The sequence below is a fragment of the Falco biarmicus genome, chromosome 12 (assembly GCF_023638135.1).
Source record: "Falco biarmicus isolate bFalBia1 chromosome 12, bFalBia1.pri, whole genome shotgun sequence".
NCBI lineage: Eukaryota > Metazoa > Chordata > Aves > Falconiformes > Falconidae > Falco > Falco biarmicus.
The window spans coordinates 12,645,916-12,664,815 of NC_079299.1; the positions used below are offsets into that span (position 1 = coordinate 12,645,916).

Consider the following 18,900-nt stretch of genomic DNA (forward strand, 5'->3'; position numbering starts at 1 on the left):
GCATAAGCTGGGATTCAGTTTTGTGAGATGTTTAAGAAGCCATCTATAATTTTTGGAGAGCCTCACATGTCATCACATTTCTGTGAATCATGTATGCAATTAACACAGTGGGATGCAGTTCTTATCATTGGACAAACTCTTTTGGAGGGTGAGGAATGAATATATGTTTGTGAATTAGTGATGATTGGAACTCTTAGTCCTGACTTTTTGTTTTGAAAACAGAAAAGAAGCACATAATTTCTACCAAAGTAGTGATTTGCTCAGTTTGGAAAAACAGTTTCAGGACACAAGGAACAAACATGGTTCCACATCAATAAAGAGATGGTATGAAAAGTATGTGCGAGGAACCAAAACACGACTTTTCAGAGCTATGCTGAATCAAATCAGTTCTATTTGTGCTTTAGTTTCACAAGCACATGTTTAAAATTTCTAAGTCTTATTCAAATATCAGATACTCCTGCCCACCACCATAAGAGTCATTTTTCAGCATCACCAGGAGGGACAAATCTTGAACAAACTTCCAAAACTGAACTATTTCTGTTTTGTTCCCATGGTATAATTGTGACAGCAGAAGCTATAGCTTCATCAATTCCCTGCATAAAAGGAGCACAGCTGATCAGCTTGAACATGTCAGAGGCTTTCCACTAAATCCAATGGGCAATTCATTCTGCTGAAAGCAGTTACATGTGAACCTGCGAGTCTGCCATTTGCAGAAAAAGACAGTGTGACAACACAAGTGTGACTACAGCTCAACACGAGACCTTTAGTAATGGTGATAAATCAGTAATGTACAAATGATTCACAGGTTATCAAGAGTTTCCTGTCAAAGGCAAGAACTATCACCTGTTGTGGCAACAAATTTGCCAACAGCAAGACAACTAACTGACAAGTACAGGATAAATGTTACCCTGTAAGACCCAAAGTTTTCAACAAACTACCTACACAGGAGAAACTACCTACACAGGAGAAACTTCTCCCACTGCACTGATGCGAAGACACTTTGGCAATTAAAATCAAAAGCTGCTGGAAATTTTGGCATTAGGACCATAGGAGTATAAATACATTAAAAATCATGAAGGTCTCAGTTACTGGGAAAACAAGTACAATAATAGAATATCATGTAAGTATATGTATGAGGTACAGTATATTTATATATCTCATAGGAAATAATTCCGTTTTAAGACCAAGTTTGTTTAACGAATCTTAAGGCCATTGTTTATATACATTTTTTGTGTGTGTTCTTTATATAAAAATATTTGCTTTTCTGAGTAGAACTCTGCACTGATTTTTCTCAAAACCAGCAAATATTCTATATGAGATTACCTCATAATTCTAAATTATCTGATCCTTCTTATAAACTGATTCTTCGCACTTTTAAGGCATGATCCATGCTAAACCTATTTGGATTTTCTCTTCCACCTTGCCCATAATTTTAGTATTAAAACAGATAGGATTAAAAGACCCTATGCTTAATGGAGACTTAAAATATATGAAAACCATTGCATTTATGAATGTAGGGTTGGAAAACACAGTAGACACAGCAAACAGAAAGGTCAGAAAGGTTTAAGTCCTAGATTAGTAATCTGCTAATTAAGATGCCAGACAGATAAGCTATAATTGTCATGATGTGAACAATATGAGTTCATAAATAACCAAACAGTGGAAGGAAGTTTCAAACAGCTGGATATACATTTCCCAGTGGAATGTTGCCATTTCATTCAGATGTAGGTACTTTGCAGAAAAAGAATTTCACTGAAATGCTGTTGGAGAGGGGGGCAAAATTAAGAGCATATGCAAGGTCTTTCAGAAAATAAAACCATTTAATCTCAAGCCTTTTTACTTCATATTATATTTTAACATAATATTGACATTCAAATGAACCATCTTGACTTTATCAGTACAAAAACTTTCAGTTCGAAAACTCAACCCTTTGCTGAAGTTTCACTTAATGGTGTGTTCCAAGAGTGTATGTGTGCGTGCGCACCCGCACCTCCTTGTGTGCTTTTTCTCTGGTGTATTTCAATCTGGAATGAAAACAGATTTTGAAAGAACAGATCAAAACTCCCACAAAACTGAAATTCTGTGTTTTTAACCAGGAGCCTTACAGAAGTCCCAGCAAGAAGCAGATGATGTGCAGTTCTAGGGTATTCTACCCTTGCAGATTATTTATAAGAATGCAAAAAAAATGTGGTGTGGCAATGTTGAAATGAAAAGACAAACAGCTAAACTCAAAAGCTCTAACCGATACTGTTAAAATGTAACCTCTGAAACAACTTCAAGAGATATCTCCCGAAGATATCTCCAAGCAGATGAAAAGGTGACTAAGAATTAGAATACAGTGCTATGCCCTAACTGAACTGGGATCTTAGTTAACAACTTTCCACAAGAATTTCTGGCAGCAATTTTGTGAATGCTGCCAATCAGATTTGCAACTTAACGTCCATCCAGATTAGTTTCTCACACAAAGTGTTCTTTATTAGGACATTAAATACCTGACCTTTAAATATTAAGGTTTGCATTACCAAGTTGTTGGCACCAAGTAAATAATCTGTGACTCTTACTTAGCTTCTCATAGTTTTTGAAAGCTAGGAAAGACAGCCTGGGCCCTCTGACAGAAATTGCATAGCTACATCTGGTAAGAGCGGTCTACCAGATACCGTCAAGTCTGCAATTGTTGGAAAAGGATCATAAAGCTGAATCTTGAAGCAAATGATTTGGCCAAATACCACTCACTGTGTAACTTTGTATTCACGAATAAATGATTGAGAAACTGGAAAATAATATTTCCAGCAGCACCTTCCTTCTGCCAAATTTGGGTCTCCACAAGGTCAGATTTCCAACTGGGATACAGCTGGAAAAGATCCTATGAGCTAAGGCAAAGAGCAAAGATTTTTGTTCAGTTTCACGTTGTTAATCTAGGGGCAATGCATCTGCTACAGAAACAAAAAATGAAAACATAAACAAAAATGTGATTTTTGGTGCCTAATTATTCTAGCTGATGTTCAGTTAGCGCAGACTTCAAAGCTGGATAAATTAGATAATGACTCTTATTGATACACTTGTAAAAATCTTAACTGGCTCCAGTTACTAAAGTAAACATTATTCCACTGTGTTGCCTTGCACCATTCCAAAACAAAAGCACCATGAAGACACAGCTAGCACTGCTAAGTGCAATTCCAAAGAAGTCTGCCTATCAATGAGCAATGTGCTCGTACAAATGACAAAAAACATAAACCAAAACTGTGCCAAAAAATCCTGTGCCAAATTAATCCCAAATCCATGCAGACATGCCAGTTCTTCCATGAGAAACTGAACTAGTGAAGTGAGTTTCTGGCAGATGCAGTTCTTCACCACTTACCTCCATCCCTCCTCAGTGGGACATCCCTAGCTCACCCCCATCGCACCCTCTGTTATATCCCCAGTGATAACAGGACATGTAGCGATTATTCCAGATCTTTGCACATGCTGTTTGAACAGTCAAGAAGCTGCCTAACAAAAAGTATAAGTGCTGAACTGTCATCATTGATTCATTCTCCTGCCCTTTTCTTCAATGGCGGGACTAATTTCATTCTCTTTCCTCTACACAGAAGTTAGTTTCCATGAAACCAGAAGGAACCTAATTATTACTGGGATCTTGATGAACTTGACCAACCATTTCGAAGCTGAAGCTTCCCTCAGCTTTGACAGATAGAAGCATTTGACAAAGAGAACATGTTCACATAAGCCTCATTTGCTTGGGAAATCAGGCTAAAAATGTCAAAACCCAGCAAATGGCCTACACAACTCCAGCAAAAAATGAAAAATGAGCCATTCAGCTACACTTACAAAACAAAACATACAATTTAACACAAATTAACAACAACAAAAAAGCCTTGTTTTTTCAAAGAGAGGTAACACATATGAATCTCCTAACATACAAGTGTATGGGAATTACTGTACTTTCTTACAGAACAGTTATATGGACCTCTAATTAGAGAAACCATAGCATACAATAATGATGTGAAAACAGGCGGATGTGTGGGATGAACAAACAACCATTCAGAAAGTCTTTTTTTTTTTTTTTTTTTTACGGAATAAAACTTCTTCATCAAAAAGCCATCAAAGGTAATACCATGGAGCAAACCCAAATTCAATTTCCATTATTCATACTTAAAATATTAAAAGGGGATGGGAAGATACAATCCACCTCTCCTAGAGGGCTATTTTTAGAAAGATCAAGATCCTGGATGCTAACAGAGCCTACTGGTCTGGTTCATGCCAGCACAAAATGAACGACCTTGCTCTCACGACCTGATCTGATAGAAAGGCTGCAAAATGGTTTGGATGGAGACTGAGCTGCATGAAGCTGTAAAACTGTAACTTACACAGAGGCAGAGTTAAAGTTGTCACAGTGTTGGTTACTAAAACATTTTAATCTCAAATTGCTTGAACGGTACAAAGGTTTTTCTATCAGGGTGTTCTTACAGCTGTTTGCTCACCAACTGGCACTTGAGAATATGAGAGTGGGAAAGATTCATCTCCCTATGGCCCAGGTAGCTCGTAAAAATGGTGCATACATAGGCGGTGGTGGTGGCACAGGGAGTTAATTGTCCTCCCAAGAAAGGGGTAATGATAACAAATTCAAAGTGGTTTACGGTGTTAGTTACTTACAGCACGTATGCCAGCCCTGTTTTATTGACTAGCCCTGGCCAAATCTACCCACGGTTGCTGTTCTTGGCTAACCTTGACAATGTCATTCCCGTTGCCATGAAACAGCTTCCTTCGTTCTCACTCTTCATCTCCTTCTAATTGCCGTTAGTGCACTCTTTGATCCTCTGCTTTGTTTCTCTGCCCTCCCACCTGTAACCTGGTTAGCTTGAAGCCACCACTTTTGGATTGGTACTTTTGTGTAGCTGCTCTGCATGTAGAGGAGGAGAAACTGGTCTCTGTAGAGAAGGATGACAGTATCTATTAACAAAAGAAAGTGCTTGACAAACACTGTCCCCGTAGCAACCAGATAAGGCTGTAGCTGCAGCCAGACCTCTTAGGGTCTCTCTGGAATGAACTGGTACCCTTAACTGTTCCTACGGGGAGGCTTGTGCAGGGTATACAAACTGCGTTTAATTTCTTTCTAATTGCAGTGACTTATTTTGTGTATGCTCTTGCACAGCTGAGAGCTCAAGCCTGTGGAATACTCAGTATTTTCCCATTGGACTTATCCCCTAGGAGCAGTATTGTAAAAAATATTTTTGAAGTAATACGGGTTCGAAAGCCTGCATCCATCTAATTTCATGCGTCTTTTTACTGATAAAAGCTTTAGCAGACCTTTTAATTATTTCAAATATTCCAAAGGTATACAGCAACATATGATCTGCTCTCATTTTTGGACTTAGCAAAGCTGTTCTTAATGCTGTTTCTGAACATATGTTCTGTTCTTACTTTTAAAATAACTACCAGAATATGTCATTCATTCTGATGGCACCACAGATATTCTATTGATGCATTAATGACACTACTGAATCTAAAGAAACATTTTTACTAAAAATGTATGCAACCTGCAGAATTGTTAAAATTACTGTTAAATGCAGGATCCTATTTAAATACATTTTTTGATTAACATTTCTATTGCCTTATTAAAAGAGTTCCTTCTGTGGAAAAAAACCACATTATATGGAACGGGAAGTATAGTCCCCGTTCTTTTCAAAACTACTCCTTTATATCATTACAGAAAGATTGAGAATCCTGCAGAAGAGCTGTAGTAGAATCACGAAGTTAAAGTATTGTTTGTATGAAGGATGCAGCCTTTATCTACATCTTTTAAGGTAATTAATAAAAAGCTGCTGAATTAGTTCATCAAAACCAATTTATATTAGCTGCCTTAAACGTCTTACTATAAAAATTGCCCAACTTCCAGTCTGGCTGTTGTTTAACAGAAACTTCCACAAAGATATCTGAAATGCAAACGCTCATCGATGGGGAACTTAACAGAGACAGAAATGATAAAAAAAAGAAAACGCAGTAACAAACTAATCTGAGGTTAATTTGCAACTGAAATACATAAAATAAGCTGTTTAAAAGCCGATCAACTAACATGCTTTCTCCTTCCCCAAGACCCAGCTTCTTCCATTAGAAGAAGCGAAGTGATATATAGTCTAATCTGACCTCCTTTATTCCCTTCCAGCCTGAATTATCCTCTGATGCTACTAAAACCCCATGGTGATAAAGAATTTGAAGACTGCAAACTTACATTTAACTGAGAAGTTGCCTACAGAGAAATAGCTCCAATCCTAGAACAGCAGATAAGTAAACATGATTCTCCCAGGGATGCTGGCACTGGGCACATCTGCCAGGGCATGATGGCACTAGAGCAAGATTCATTTGGTAGGGGAATGGATGAGGTGTGTTTGTAATGAATGGAAACATATGACAGGGGCAGTAATGCATTAGCTGTATAGCTTTAAAACCTTTATTTCTGCTTGATGTATTTGACTTAGGCATAAATTTACTTTAGCCATCTAAGTGTTTTTCACAAAAACATGTATCTTAAGTTCTCCACTTTCCAAAAAGCTTAAAATAGTCATATTGAAATGGAACAGTATTTAATTTCAGATATATTAAATGTCCATCTAATACTCACAACTTTTCTAAGAGAGGTAGGTACGCAAGGTACCTTTGGGAAAAATGTAATGGAAAATTCAAAGGAAATGCAAAAAATACTCACAAATCCACTACAAAACTTAAACAAAATATCCTAAAAAACAAGTTGCTGTGCTGGGGGGTTTAATTACAATATCCTTAAAACTGTGAAGCAACAGCTGCCTACAGTGGTGCTTTTTAACTTTCTGCCTTCTTCATCCGTTTCCAATATTAAACTTATTTTTCATTCTTTCCTGCTACATGTTATGCTGCATCTGGAATCTCTCCACTGCTAATCTCAATCTACACAATTACTTTGCCTTGGCAGTTCTTGTTGGCTCCCAAAATTGTTTTCAGTCCAAGAGGTTGTCCAAGTAAAAGCTGTATTCTCCACCACCATTTTCTTTGCCAATTCTCCCCAAGGCATTGGTCCCTGTTGCTGGTTATCATCTGTGTGCTTCATTCCCTCTCTTCTACACACACTTAGTGCCCTTGGGAGGTCATTCTTTGGCTCTGCATTTCATTTGAACCCACTTCCAAGTCTCACCTTTGATATTCTTCCAACTTCAGCCTGTGACTCTCCAAAAGAGAAAAGTACTCCACTGGAATTACATCACTGTAGTTTAGGACAGGATCTGGCCCTCCTTTAAAGTATTTAATGAGATTAATCATTTGTTGCATAATAGAATATTTTAGTCAAAGAGAAGTCAAGTTCCTTTGGTTACATCTTAATTGTATTGATCTCCACAATACTATTGCAAGGTAAGGATATGAAATTTCCTTTATTTTGCAGATAAATAACAATGATACAGAAGCTGTAACAACATTGCTCAATAAAACAGGCCCAGGGACCATCCTGTGGCTCTGGTGTTGGTTGGCGTAGTCTGGATGTCTCCACACTGTGCATGGCCCTGGGTTCTTTTTTGGTCTCATGAAGTGCCTGTGTGCTCCTAAGGCATTATTATTGTACACAAGGTTTTTTTTCTACTCAGAATGTCTCAAATAACATAAGAGCTACATGCGGTCCATCAGAGTGTGTATTCATGGTATTTATCAATATGCGTGTGGGTGCTGCATGCCTTTGGACATGTCATGACGGTATGAAAAGGTAGTTAAGGGTGAAAAATCTGCTGGGAACATGTTGGAGAACTATGCAGGGTACAGGGCCCTGGTACAGGTTTTTCTGTATCACCTAGTGGCAAGAATTTTGGTGTCACAAATAGCTTACAAGATTTTTATGAGGCTAAGGAGCAGTGTTCTCTGAAGCAGGGCTCTATATCCCTTAGAAGGCACTTGCTGGGTGGTCTAGATGTACTATGGTCACTTTGCCCAGCCATGAAAATCCAGTGGAGTAGATTTTTTTCACACTAATTAAAGCAAGGCACAACTCTGGGATGTAAACTTACACATTACAAGTTGTATTTCAAGGTATTGATAACACAGTGACACTGATACCAGGCAATTCATAACATGGAAGATGACACCATTGTAAAAAAATTTTGCTTTGTTCATTCTCTCTCTGGATAAGTTTTTTTCCATAAGCCATTAGGGAATCTATTTTCAAACAGATCTCATCTTCAGCAGTGTTTCTCTGGTGGCTGAGATCCCTTGGGTTAGTATTTTTTTCTGAAAAGTGCACTGGTATTTTTATTACATGTCTCTAGTCTAAAACATGGTTTGAAACAGAAACAAGTACTTATTTAGCTACTGAAGTTGATAAGATTCACAATTCATGAGCTGTGAATTAATATACAAAATGAATTAATGAACTTACACAAATTCATAGACTTACATTAAATGAATTAATATACAAACTCTAAGAGGAGATAATATACAGGGCCTGGTGTAGCATGGAAACACTCTGCCACTCAACTATATGTTAATATTGCTATCAGACAGACAAACAGAAATCCAGTATATTCAATCTAGCAGACCAGTGACATCCTTTAATCCATCCAAGTGACCAGTACTACTAGACCTTGTCCTTGGCACAGAGTACAGTTCTCTTAGTTAAGGCAAATCTGCCTGAGTCCAGACAGCCAGTATCCAAGTGGAAGCCATGACAGCACAGAAAACAGAGGTTAGAGCTTACATCCTGACAATGTGATAGGTTATAGACCACAAAATACTCTTGCTTGATGAAAAAAAATAATGTAGCTAGGGTACCTGACAATTACTGAAGCATAAGCCGTGTGGGTTTTTGTCTTTGCATCCTTCCTCAGTTATAAAACATGACCATTAGGATTATTTCTTCCGATTAGTCACCGGGTTTATAAACCTACCCTGCTTCATTTTATCAGCATACTTAAAATACAGCTCACTGAAGTCAATGCTGTTGCACCAAATGAGAATTAGGAAACTAATTGCCTTTTGCAATAGTGACACAACAGAGGACAACGGGTCACGAAAAAATCACAACATACCCTCCTGCCACTCACTTTTCCTTGGAATGAGGGGAACATGCTGTCCTCTTGCAAAAATAAGTGTGCTTGGTTGTGAGCCAGACTCAGTGATAAATACATTTCTGATTACAGCCAACAACTTCATTTATAAGCATCTGATTAAAAAAAAAAAAAAAACAACCCAAAAAACAAAAAAAACCCCAAAACCAACAAAAAAAAACCCCAAAACCCAAACAAACAACAAAAAAAAACCTTTCAGAAAATACAGCGATATAAGCAAGACACTTGTGATCTAACGCACCGAGCACAAGGTTGAAGTCATAAGACTTGGTATCCCCAGTGCTGCCGTTAACCTGCTGTATGAGCATGAACAAGTCATTGGATGCCTCTAGTTGAGTTACTTCGAGCTGGTAATAACGTACCTTTGGGCACAGCTTAGAGACCAAGGCTTCACCTGTGATCTATGAATAAAGTATCCTGTTTACATAGAAGAAGTTTCCATAATTTTAAGGAGAGGTTTACAGCCCCAACAGTTGAAAGTCCTTAACTGCAAGTACCTTGTCTGCAGGTATTTATACTGGGGATTTTCAGCAGAATTATGTGCCTAAATGATATGATTAAGGAGCAGAGATAATCCAGCTTTATGAAAAAAAAGATCCATGCTGTACAAGTCCCACTCACAGGTTTTGCCACAAAATATATTGACCTTCCAAAAGTCTGCATTTATCTCAAGCCAGCATATTACAACTGTATCAGACAAGTCAGATCAGCAAAATTAATATAATTTATCTTCTGAGTTAATGATCATTTATTTTTAAAGATAATATACTAGTCAGTGTCCTAAATGAGCCAGCAATTCCTGATTGAACAGAAAGTATGCAATTACGTGCTGATACTCAGTAGGCAGAGAACAGTTCTGAGTGACTCCAATGATAGATGTATCATTGTGTAAAAAAAATGCACTGAGCCATAACATCAAAGTTAAATACCAACCCTCTAAAACTTTCTGCTTCTGGAAAGGAAATAACCAAACTTTTGCCGTCACTGCCTGAGAATGATCATACAGCCTTTTTAGTAATAACTCTAATGGGGTGAGCCTTTTCACACTCCATTATTTTCATTGCCCAACTTTACGTATAATATCTTGTTTTCAATTGCCTATAGAGTTGCCAGATTTGAAACATTTGCCGAACATTTTCCATCTTTACTCTCAGTTTTAAGAGTAACATTTTTGTCCTTTGTGAGAGCCTGCTTAGGGGAAAAGGTTGTTTCAATAACATTAATCTATTAATGCTTACTTTTCCCCTGTCTATGGGCGCTACTGCTTCCCTGGTTGAGCACAGGGGTTTGTAACAAGTCAAAGCCTAAATCCGACATACTTCTGTGGTCCCCTGTGGAAGCCACAGAAAACTGCCATTTGCACAGAAGCAGCAGAATCTGGGAGTTTGCTCTTAAAATGTCGGTGCATTTCATTAAATGTGCCCACATTGTTCTGAAGTAACCGAAGGCACCAAAACACATGGGGAATGGATCTTTGCTTTCCTGATGCATGCTTGTTTTCATTGGAGACTTCTCTGATTCAGAGCACAGGCTGAACAGAGCTCTTAAATCAGAATCATGCTTTTTTTTTTTTTTAAGGAAAGTCTCCTCTGTAAAATTCATATCCTTTATTTTAAAAAATGTAAGATGCACACTGTAATAGATGAGGAGCTGTAAGGAGAGAAAGAATTGTTTTCTCAGTAAAGAACTGGGCAGGCATTGGAGAGCTGTGTTTTATTGCCAGCTCTACCACACGCTGCTCATGCTATGCTAGACATATCAACGTTTTTTAAACACATATTCCTTATAGAGCTGATCGGGGGGCAAAAATGAAGCTCATGGTTTGTTTTAAAATTGCTTGTCAGAACAGTTTTTCATGGGTTGTCTTTCCAAATTTTCTTGATTTCAAAAACAATTTTTAAAACATTATTGGAAGAGTGATTTTTTTAAATGCTTTGAATAGGAAAGAGACAAGGAGAGAAAGGAAAAAAAAAGCCATGTTTCACTTTCATATGTGCATAAATTAAGATCATAAAGCAAAAATATTCAAAGGATCTGACTTTCAAGCTTCCAAACACATTATCCCATCTGGCTTACATTTTGCCCAAAGAAATACATTCTGCTGTCTGGGGACAGGGAGAGAACAACACTTAGGAAGCTTGTTCAGCAGAGTCTAACCAGGCTTTGACCTGTGAAGCTGCGCTCCTACGCTGATCCATGGTGACAGCACAAAAGAGTGCGTAGGAAGCAAGAGGAGGCGTATGGTTGATGAATCCATGCCAGTGTCATTCCACTGGCAAAATCCCCTCTTGGGGAAGGGAAGCTGTTGCAGAAGCTCCTGCACGCTGAAGGCTGCAGCTGTGTGCATGGAGTACTTATGCTAATTTTGCCCAACCTGGGAAAGGATCGGGGGCGGCTTTATCACCAACACAGTATACCTCTGCTAAACACCCTCAGTTTTGCTTGGGGCAGCGAACAGAATTAAGCTCCGAGTACAGAATCTATTAATGTGAAAGGAGAGAAATAATGAGTTTATTTGCTACCACGCAATTTGGAATTTTTCCATATCAGAGTTTTTCCACTGCGTTTTAAGGTCCTGTTGCTGTAGGAGGCATAGAAGTTCAGAGTAGTGAACTGCTGTTCATGGCAGGGACCGGCTCTGAGGAGTTGCAGAACAGAAGTTCAAAAAGGACACAAAGGCAATTACAGAACCTGCAGGGAAAAGAAATCATTTTTCTTTCGTTACAATGCTTGCAGTTTCTGTTTTGATGCTGGTGGCACAAGAATAAATGCCAAGACAAGAAATTTAATCTGCATGCAAAGAACCGTCGTGTTAAAAAGACAGCTCAAACCATATTCTCAATACACGGTGACGGTGTTCTCGAAATCAAGGACTACTTGATGTAAAAACAGTCACAGATTAGACCTACCTCCTGAATTTTATCCCAGGATCAATATTTTATAGAACTACTAAAACTGATGTATTTTCATCTAAAAAGGGAAAAAATATTGTGGATTATATTTACCTGATAGTCAGTTCTTGTTGGAGGTAATTAATGCACATAAAAAGTCACTATGTCTTTAGATGCTGCTTTCTTTTGAATCACCTGATACATAGCTTTCTGTAGTTAATTTCAACGCCTGGCAAGCTGAGAGAAATTGCTATTGTGGGACCCTTTTACAGCTCAGGAAGACAAAGTTAATAAACTTAACAACTTCCAAGTACTTACACAGGGAGTCCGTTTGCAAAAGAATTACATAAGGCTACATTTGACTGCATTTATTCTTAATAACATGTATTTTTTTGATGGTGGTGCACTTCTGGAGCTCAGGCCAAAAGAACTTGCTCATCCAATGCTCATTGAAATCTGGAATCTTCAATAGAAGTAGGATGTGATCGTTATAATAAAAATACATAAAAATGTACAGAGATTTGATTCTGGGTATATTCCATTTTGCATCATTGAAGGTAAATCTGTTTTGCAAATGCCAAATTAATATGTCTTTATGTTTCTGCCAGCATCCACCTTAGTTTACTGCTGCTAACAGAGAGGCTATCGCAAACACGGTGGTTTGGAATATAAGAACAAAAACCTCCTGGGTCTCTGGGGGGGGGAACTACAGTAAACAATCAGCCTCCAATATGTGTTCTCATGAATTGATGCACTGACACATATTTGTATTTCTCTGATAGCAAATTATAGGGCATGGTAATAGCTATTTAATAGTTGAACAGTTATTTAAATCTAGGTTAACCCTAATTACATTTTCTATTAAATCCAGGGTGTCATTTCCCCACCTCCAATGGAAAGAACTACGTGGTGAGGCTCACATGCAAAGAGCTCTGAAGCTCTAAAGCTTTTCTCATTCCAGTTCCTGCAGGGAAAGACCTTGGGAAGCGGTGGATTTTGAGTTCTTGACTCTTTCCCCAGTCTAGGAAGCTGAAGGATCAGAAAGCGTAAGGATAGGAACTGTCCTAAAGCAACAACATTTAGCTTTGCTGATCCTTTTTGGCCTGACAGCCCCCTAGATGTATCCACCTGATCCAACCAACAAAAATACCCCAGAGCCCTAACCCTACCATAAAAGCTGGGCGCAGGCCAATTAGCAATCTGCAGGAGAGGGCACACCGCTGCCTTTTTTTGTGGAAACTGGTACAGCCCTTCAGCGGAGGGCTGCCCAGGCAACGCCACGCACAGGTGCAGAAAACATCTCTAGAAGCGCTACTTCCCAAATGGGGTGAGGAAGCCAACAGAGCCGGAGGACCTCTTGCTGAGCACGGGTGAGGGAGATCGGCTCTTCAGGCTCCCTTGCTTATTTTTGTTCAGTGAGGAAGAAGCAAAAGCCTATAAGTAAAAACAAATTTCCCTTGGCATCCCAGAAAAGAGCAAATTATCCTCTCACATCTTCTGGAATGTCATCTCTGGTTCTTCCTTACCCTCTAATTAGTTCGTTACTGACGGATAGTTACTGAAACACACATGGTCCGTCTCTATTAAGGAAGTGGAGTTTTTATTTGGGAAACCTTGAGACTGTGAAATCAGAAATGCGGCCATTGTTCATTCTCACTGTTGGCTGATTTAATTTAACTTTAAACATGTGATTAATTTTAATAGTATGGAAAACTAATTATGTTCATGTTCTAATGATCAGTATTAACCTAATTAGTGACCATGAAAATTCCCAAGCAAAGCACTTAATTATGTTAGAATTAAGATTGTAAATATTTTCCTAATGGAAAACTTCCAGTAAAACACTAATGCGCTCAAAGGCTACAACGACAAGAAAACATGCAGCATGTGTAAAATGGCTTCCAGAATGAGTTTCTGATTGCTAACTCTGCTACACAAGGTAACAGCGTTTGTAACATGATGTTAGAAACTTATCCATGCATCACAAGTAAGCTATGCAATACTTAAATCAATGCCTTTAAGCTTCAATTCACCACATATAGCAGAATTCCTTCTCAAGAATCTCTTTCTGTAATGCCCAGAGAGAAGTGGCACTCTGTCCTTATCCTCAAGGCTACTAAAAACTGTTTTGGGGACAGGAACACATCTTTCTCTCAACCTGCTTGTCCTTCATGTGCAGTCATTTTCCTACTGATAACCCCTGGGTGTCCACTTCCAGTCCCCCTCCCCGCCACTTCATTCCTCTGTTTTACACCCTTCACCTTTTCCATAGCATTTTTTATGCATGACAAGTAATTGAGAAAGGAGCTGCTGCACCCTGGAAAACACAGACCAGAGATGCAAATTAGACGGGTAGAAAAGAATGCCACTGCCAAATCCCAAGACAACTGTTTCTGCAAATAAAAGGACAATCTCCAAAAAAGCAGCATTACCTTCTGTCTTCCAGGAGTCAGCCGGCCTTCCTAACCTAAGCACAAGCCTGTTATAGAGAGCTTGCACATATGGTGCCCACAGAAGATGTCCTAAGTCCACTTTTTTTGTTAAAAAAAGTTATGCTCTGCGATGTTATTCTACACAGCCTTTCTTGTAATTAAATGATACCAAATAACCGAAAGAATCATTACAGTTCCCCTGGGATAACATAGTTATTCATACCTGAATCTGACCCTCCTTTAATTTACTTTGTTATAAAAAGCTTTCTTTTACGTTACTTGTTGCAAGCACTGTCCCAGATTTAAGCCACTTCATAATACAGGGAACATATTTGTCAATGTGATCCCTACAGGCTACCTATCATTCCCAGGTACTGGGATGATTGCAGTTAAAGTATTTATTTGAGATAGGAGCTTTGTATTGAATTAGAAATCGATCTTCTGCTTGATCAGATAACATTGCTTTATGTATTCATACCTGGGTCTTTTGAAAGCTATTCGGTCTGTGTGCACGACATCAGAGTGACCGAATCTTCCCCAGACACGCAGAACTAATACTTGGAAATATAATTCCCAACTTTTGTGGGGTTCACGGTGAATGGGGCAGCCACCAATTCTTTTGTCACCTCCCAGCTCTTAGTGAAACAATTTATCTCACTCACCAACTGTATGCAAAGAGTGCCAGAAAAGTATCAAGTCGGTATTATAGCTCATCAATTATGTATTGTTTCCAAACACAGTACAGTCCATGAAGTCTAAAACAAGAAACCAGAAAAATAGAGAATGTGTTCCTCCAGATCTGCATCAATTTGTTTATGCACAAGTTACTTTCACTCTGAAGTGAATTCCTCTCCTTGCTTGCAACTTTTTCCCTTTTTATCTTATCGTATAGTTTCTAATCCAAGATACATACTAAAAACATAGAGAAAAGTAATCCATTAAAGAGTAGAGAAAGTGAGATCCTGAGGAGATGCTGGCTCCATGAAGCTGATGGTTTACCCTATGAAAGAATTTGTGAGAAAGATTTTTAGTTTCCTATTTCTTTACATCTACATGAGCTGCGTTACATATGCATTTCTGCTTGAGCTCCCCTCTCCTGGGCAGTGAACACATCTTCATCTCCCAGTGTTATTGAAGGTGTTTATATGTGTGGATTCATTAATGGATGGCTGCTTTCCAGCGTATGCCACCAGCTGTTTACTGTTCTTTCACTCTACTAGCTCCACTACCCTGTGACAACATATCACCGAGGGTAACATTAATGATAGGACTGTCCCAGGCTGAAAAGATCTCTAGTAAAATCTTTATGGAGAGCAAGAAATAAGTCTTAAAATCATATGGCAGCATTGATTTGGGGGGACTGATGTCTTAAAAACCTTTATCAGTTTTCAATATCCCAAAGCATCCTGTGAAATATACCTGTTTCTAGAGACTTGTATTACACTAATCTCTGTGTACATGGACGCTTTCTTCAGTCACCTTTAGATACTAATGGTCAAAATCCATGCTTTGGAAATCAATTTACCCTGACATGAAAAGCCTGAGTTGGTTTTGGGGTTTTTTTTTCAAACATGCAGAACACAAAAAGCTGCAGGTATTGTGTAGGCAATTTATTCATGCAATAAATGTGTTTGCTATCCTGGTTTTTTGAAAATCAACAGGTCAATAAAATCATTAAAATTAGGTCATTATAATTTTTAAAACTCATTATCATGATGAGAAATAAAGCCAGCTTTTTTGATTAATAGAGATTTATTAATGGAAAGCTTCTATTGCTATATACTTAATTTTGAAGCTACTGACATGAAATGTTATAAGTACAATATATGACTGAATTCAAATTTCATTTTAGATAGCAAATTCCAAATCCCTTGGTCTTTCTCCTTCAATCACACTCTACAAGTTCAAACATCAGTTTGGCACCAGCACAGCATTTGTATCAAGCTCACATGCAGAGGTCTGAAAAAAAAAATATCCTCTAAACTCATGTAAGAAAATGGTTTCGTGTTTGCAGACACTAAACTTATACAACTTATTTAGACTGCACTGGAGATATTAGTAATAAAATCATAATTACACCATGGAAAAGTAACTATAACATATAAATTTTGGTATTATTTATCATTATGAAACACTTCATTTTCCAGAACCACAAAAACCGTAACGTTTAGGCTTTAACATCTTTAATTCAACTTAGCAAAAATGGATGAATAGCACATGAATAATTAAATGCACAAATAGAAAATGGGAGAGCTAAAGGCATTGCAGAGCAATGCAGACCCAAAGTACAGCTATTAATGGGGGACCTAACCTGCCATCTTTGTTCAAGCAAATTTTCCAGAGGGGAAACAGGTTCAAGTACAACGCAGTACAGACTCAAAAGAGTGTATCCTTCTCCTGGACATCAGCGTATCTACTCTGATACACTAAAATAAACTTCTGCTTGCTATTGAACACAAAACTGAGCACAAACATGCAAAGGAAGCCTTGTGCCACCCTGCTAGCAGAGAGGGAATGAATGGAGACATGTCCAGGGACACAACTAGGATATTTTGGGGCCCCACCAGACCAACTACTCATTTTCCTTTTCAAGACCATTGGCAATAAGAGTAATTTAAAACATGTCTAAATTATTCAGGGAGACTAGAGCTGCATGAAGCTGAAACAACTAGGGAGCATTAAGTTTACCTTTGGAAGCTTTCCATTGCTATCCGGTGGGATGTCTAGCAGGACTGGATCACCAGGACCATCAAGCTGCTCCTCTTCTCATGAAGTCCATGGGCAAGTTCAGAGAGGAAGCTGAATACTTTCCTGCATAGCAAGAGCTTCAAAAGTATTTTTGTACTGCACATACTAAACACTGTGAAGTTTTATATTTCTAACTGGAAAAAATGAGTATTTGCCAATGCCAAAGAAAGGCAACAAGTTGAAGGTGGCTTTGAATGTTTTTGTTCTTTCATCCAGATAGAAAGTGTGGCTTTTTAAATTCATGCCACCACTAGCTGGAACAAACCCAAACAAATATAATGGTATATATAAATTCACCTTTGAGTCAGCATCTCATATTTCAGCACTTCTAGTCACAGCATCTTTCAGAACAGTACATCACCCATATGCTTCATACACATCTTTTACCTTCTCAGTAAATCAGAATATGGATGCTAAAGTCCAGAAAGCAACCTTAAAAATTCCCTTGTTTTTTTAGCAGGTTTTATTGATACTGCTGGTTGAGCATATTTTGTAATGGAAGATGGCAACCTCTCCTTTATAATTCATACAAACAATTAATCGGAAATAAGAAAGGGGTTGCCAAGCAAGGAACATTTGCAGTAGCTGAACAGGAATATTCTAAATTAATGGTGAAAAAAATATATGCAGATACAATAAAGAAGAATAAACCTTGTCACTATAATTTGTATGAAGTATGAGAAAGAGACATAAAAGCATCACATGAGCGCCAATCCCACAGGAAGCTCAAAATGATGCTTTTGTTTTAAGGAAAATGGGTGGGGTTGGGTAGGGGGTTTTTAATTCTTTTTTTTTTGTGTGTCAGAATTTTTGCCACTGGGAAATAAACTCAAGACAAGGTCTCCAATAAAACAGATTTATCTGATCAGTAGCTAGAAGAAAATGGAGACTGGCCAGGAATCATTAAGGATGTACACAGTAACTGCAATCTTTGTGAGTTTTTTAATCAATTTCATCCCTTAAGCTTTTCTTCAGATTAAAGGAGCATAACTGGTAAAGTTTACTAAATGTCACACAGTGCATGAGCACGTCCCTTTACTTCTGAAACACTCATATAGCAAAAAATTGTGGGTTTTAGGCCGGTTGCTGTCATTTTACCTGTGGGGACTATGATCCACACATATGCATAATAATTGCATTATTGTGTGTCTCGGGTCCCTCAAACAAAGTGATACTATTCCATCCTAAACCACCCTCACATCCCACTAATATGATGATCACTGACTTTTATTATAAGGACATAGTTAATTGATGAAGCAAAATTAAAAGAATGGGAGCACAGAGTCATTTACATCTGAGGCTTGATAAGAATGTTGTGATAGGTAATTCTGTATGCTTGTTTGGGGTTTTGTTGCAAAATTGAGATGAGCATCACCAGCTGAGTTAGAGTGTGCTAATCATGCCACCACTCCCACTGACTTTCAACTGAATGTGAGTATCCACAATCCTCCCAGGCCTTCAGAATCAAAGCTTAACACCATAAAAATACTTTTCCAACTGTAAAAAAATACTGTTCCAACTCAAAAATCAACTGCTTTGTACTCACAGCTTGGCCCCTTCATTATTTGCATCTAAGCACCCTGGTATAAACCTGACCACTTCTGTTAATGTTTTATGGATAGCGAACACTTCATACTTGGTGTTTTCAAGCCTTCCAGATGTCAAGAAGGAAGGAGAATTTGCTGTATTTCCAAACAATCCCTCTGATTACAGTTGTAAACATTAATAACTAGGTGAAAAGTTATACTCGTT

General features: G+C 38.2%; 1 long non-coding RNA gene across 1 annotated transcript; it reads right to left on the reverse strand.

Moving 5' to 3' along the window:
* Nucleotides 1-1,801: 1,801 nt before the first annotated feature.
* Nucleotides 1,802-18,122, reverse strand: LOC130157746 (uncharacterized). The gene is made up of 2 exons (XR_008825009.1): nt 17,089-18,122; nt 1,802-2,024 (listed from the first exon to the last, which is right to left on the reverse strand). It is a non-coding gene; the product is annotated as an uncharacterized LOC130157746 (long non-coding RNA).
* Nucleotides 18,123-18,900: the final 778 nt, after the last annotated feature.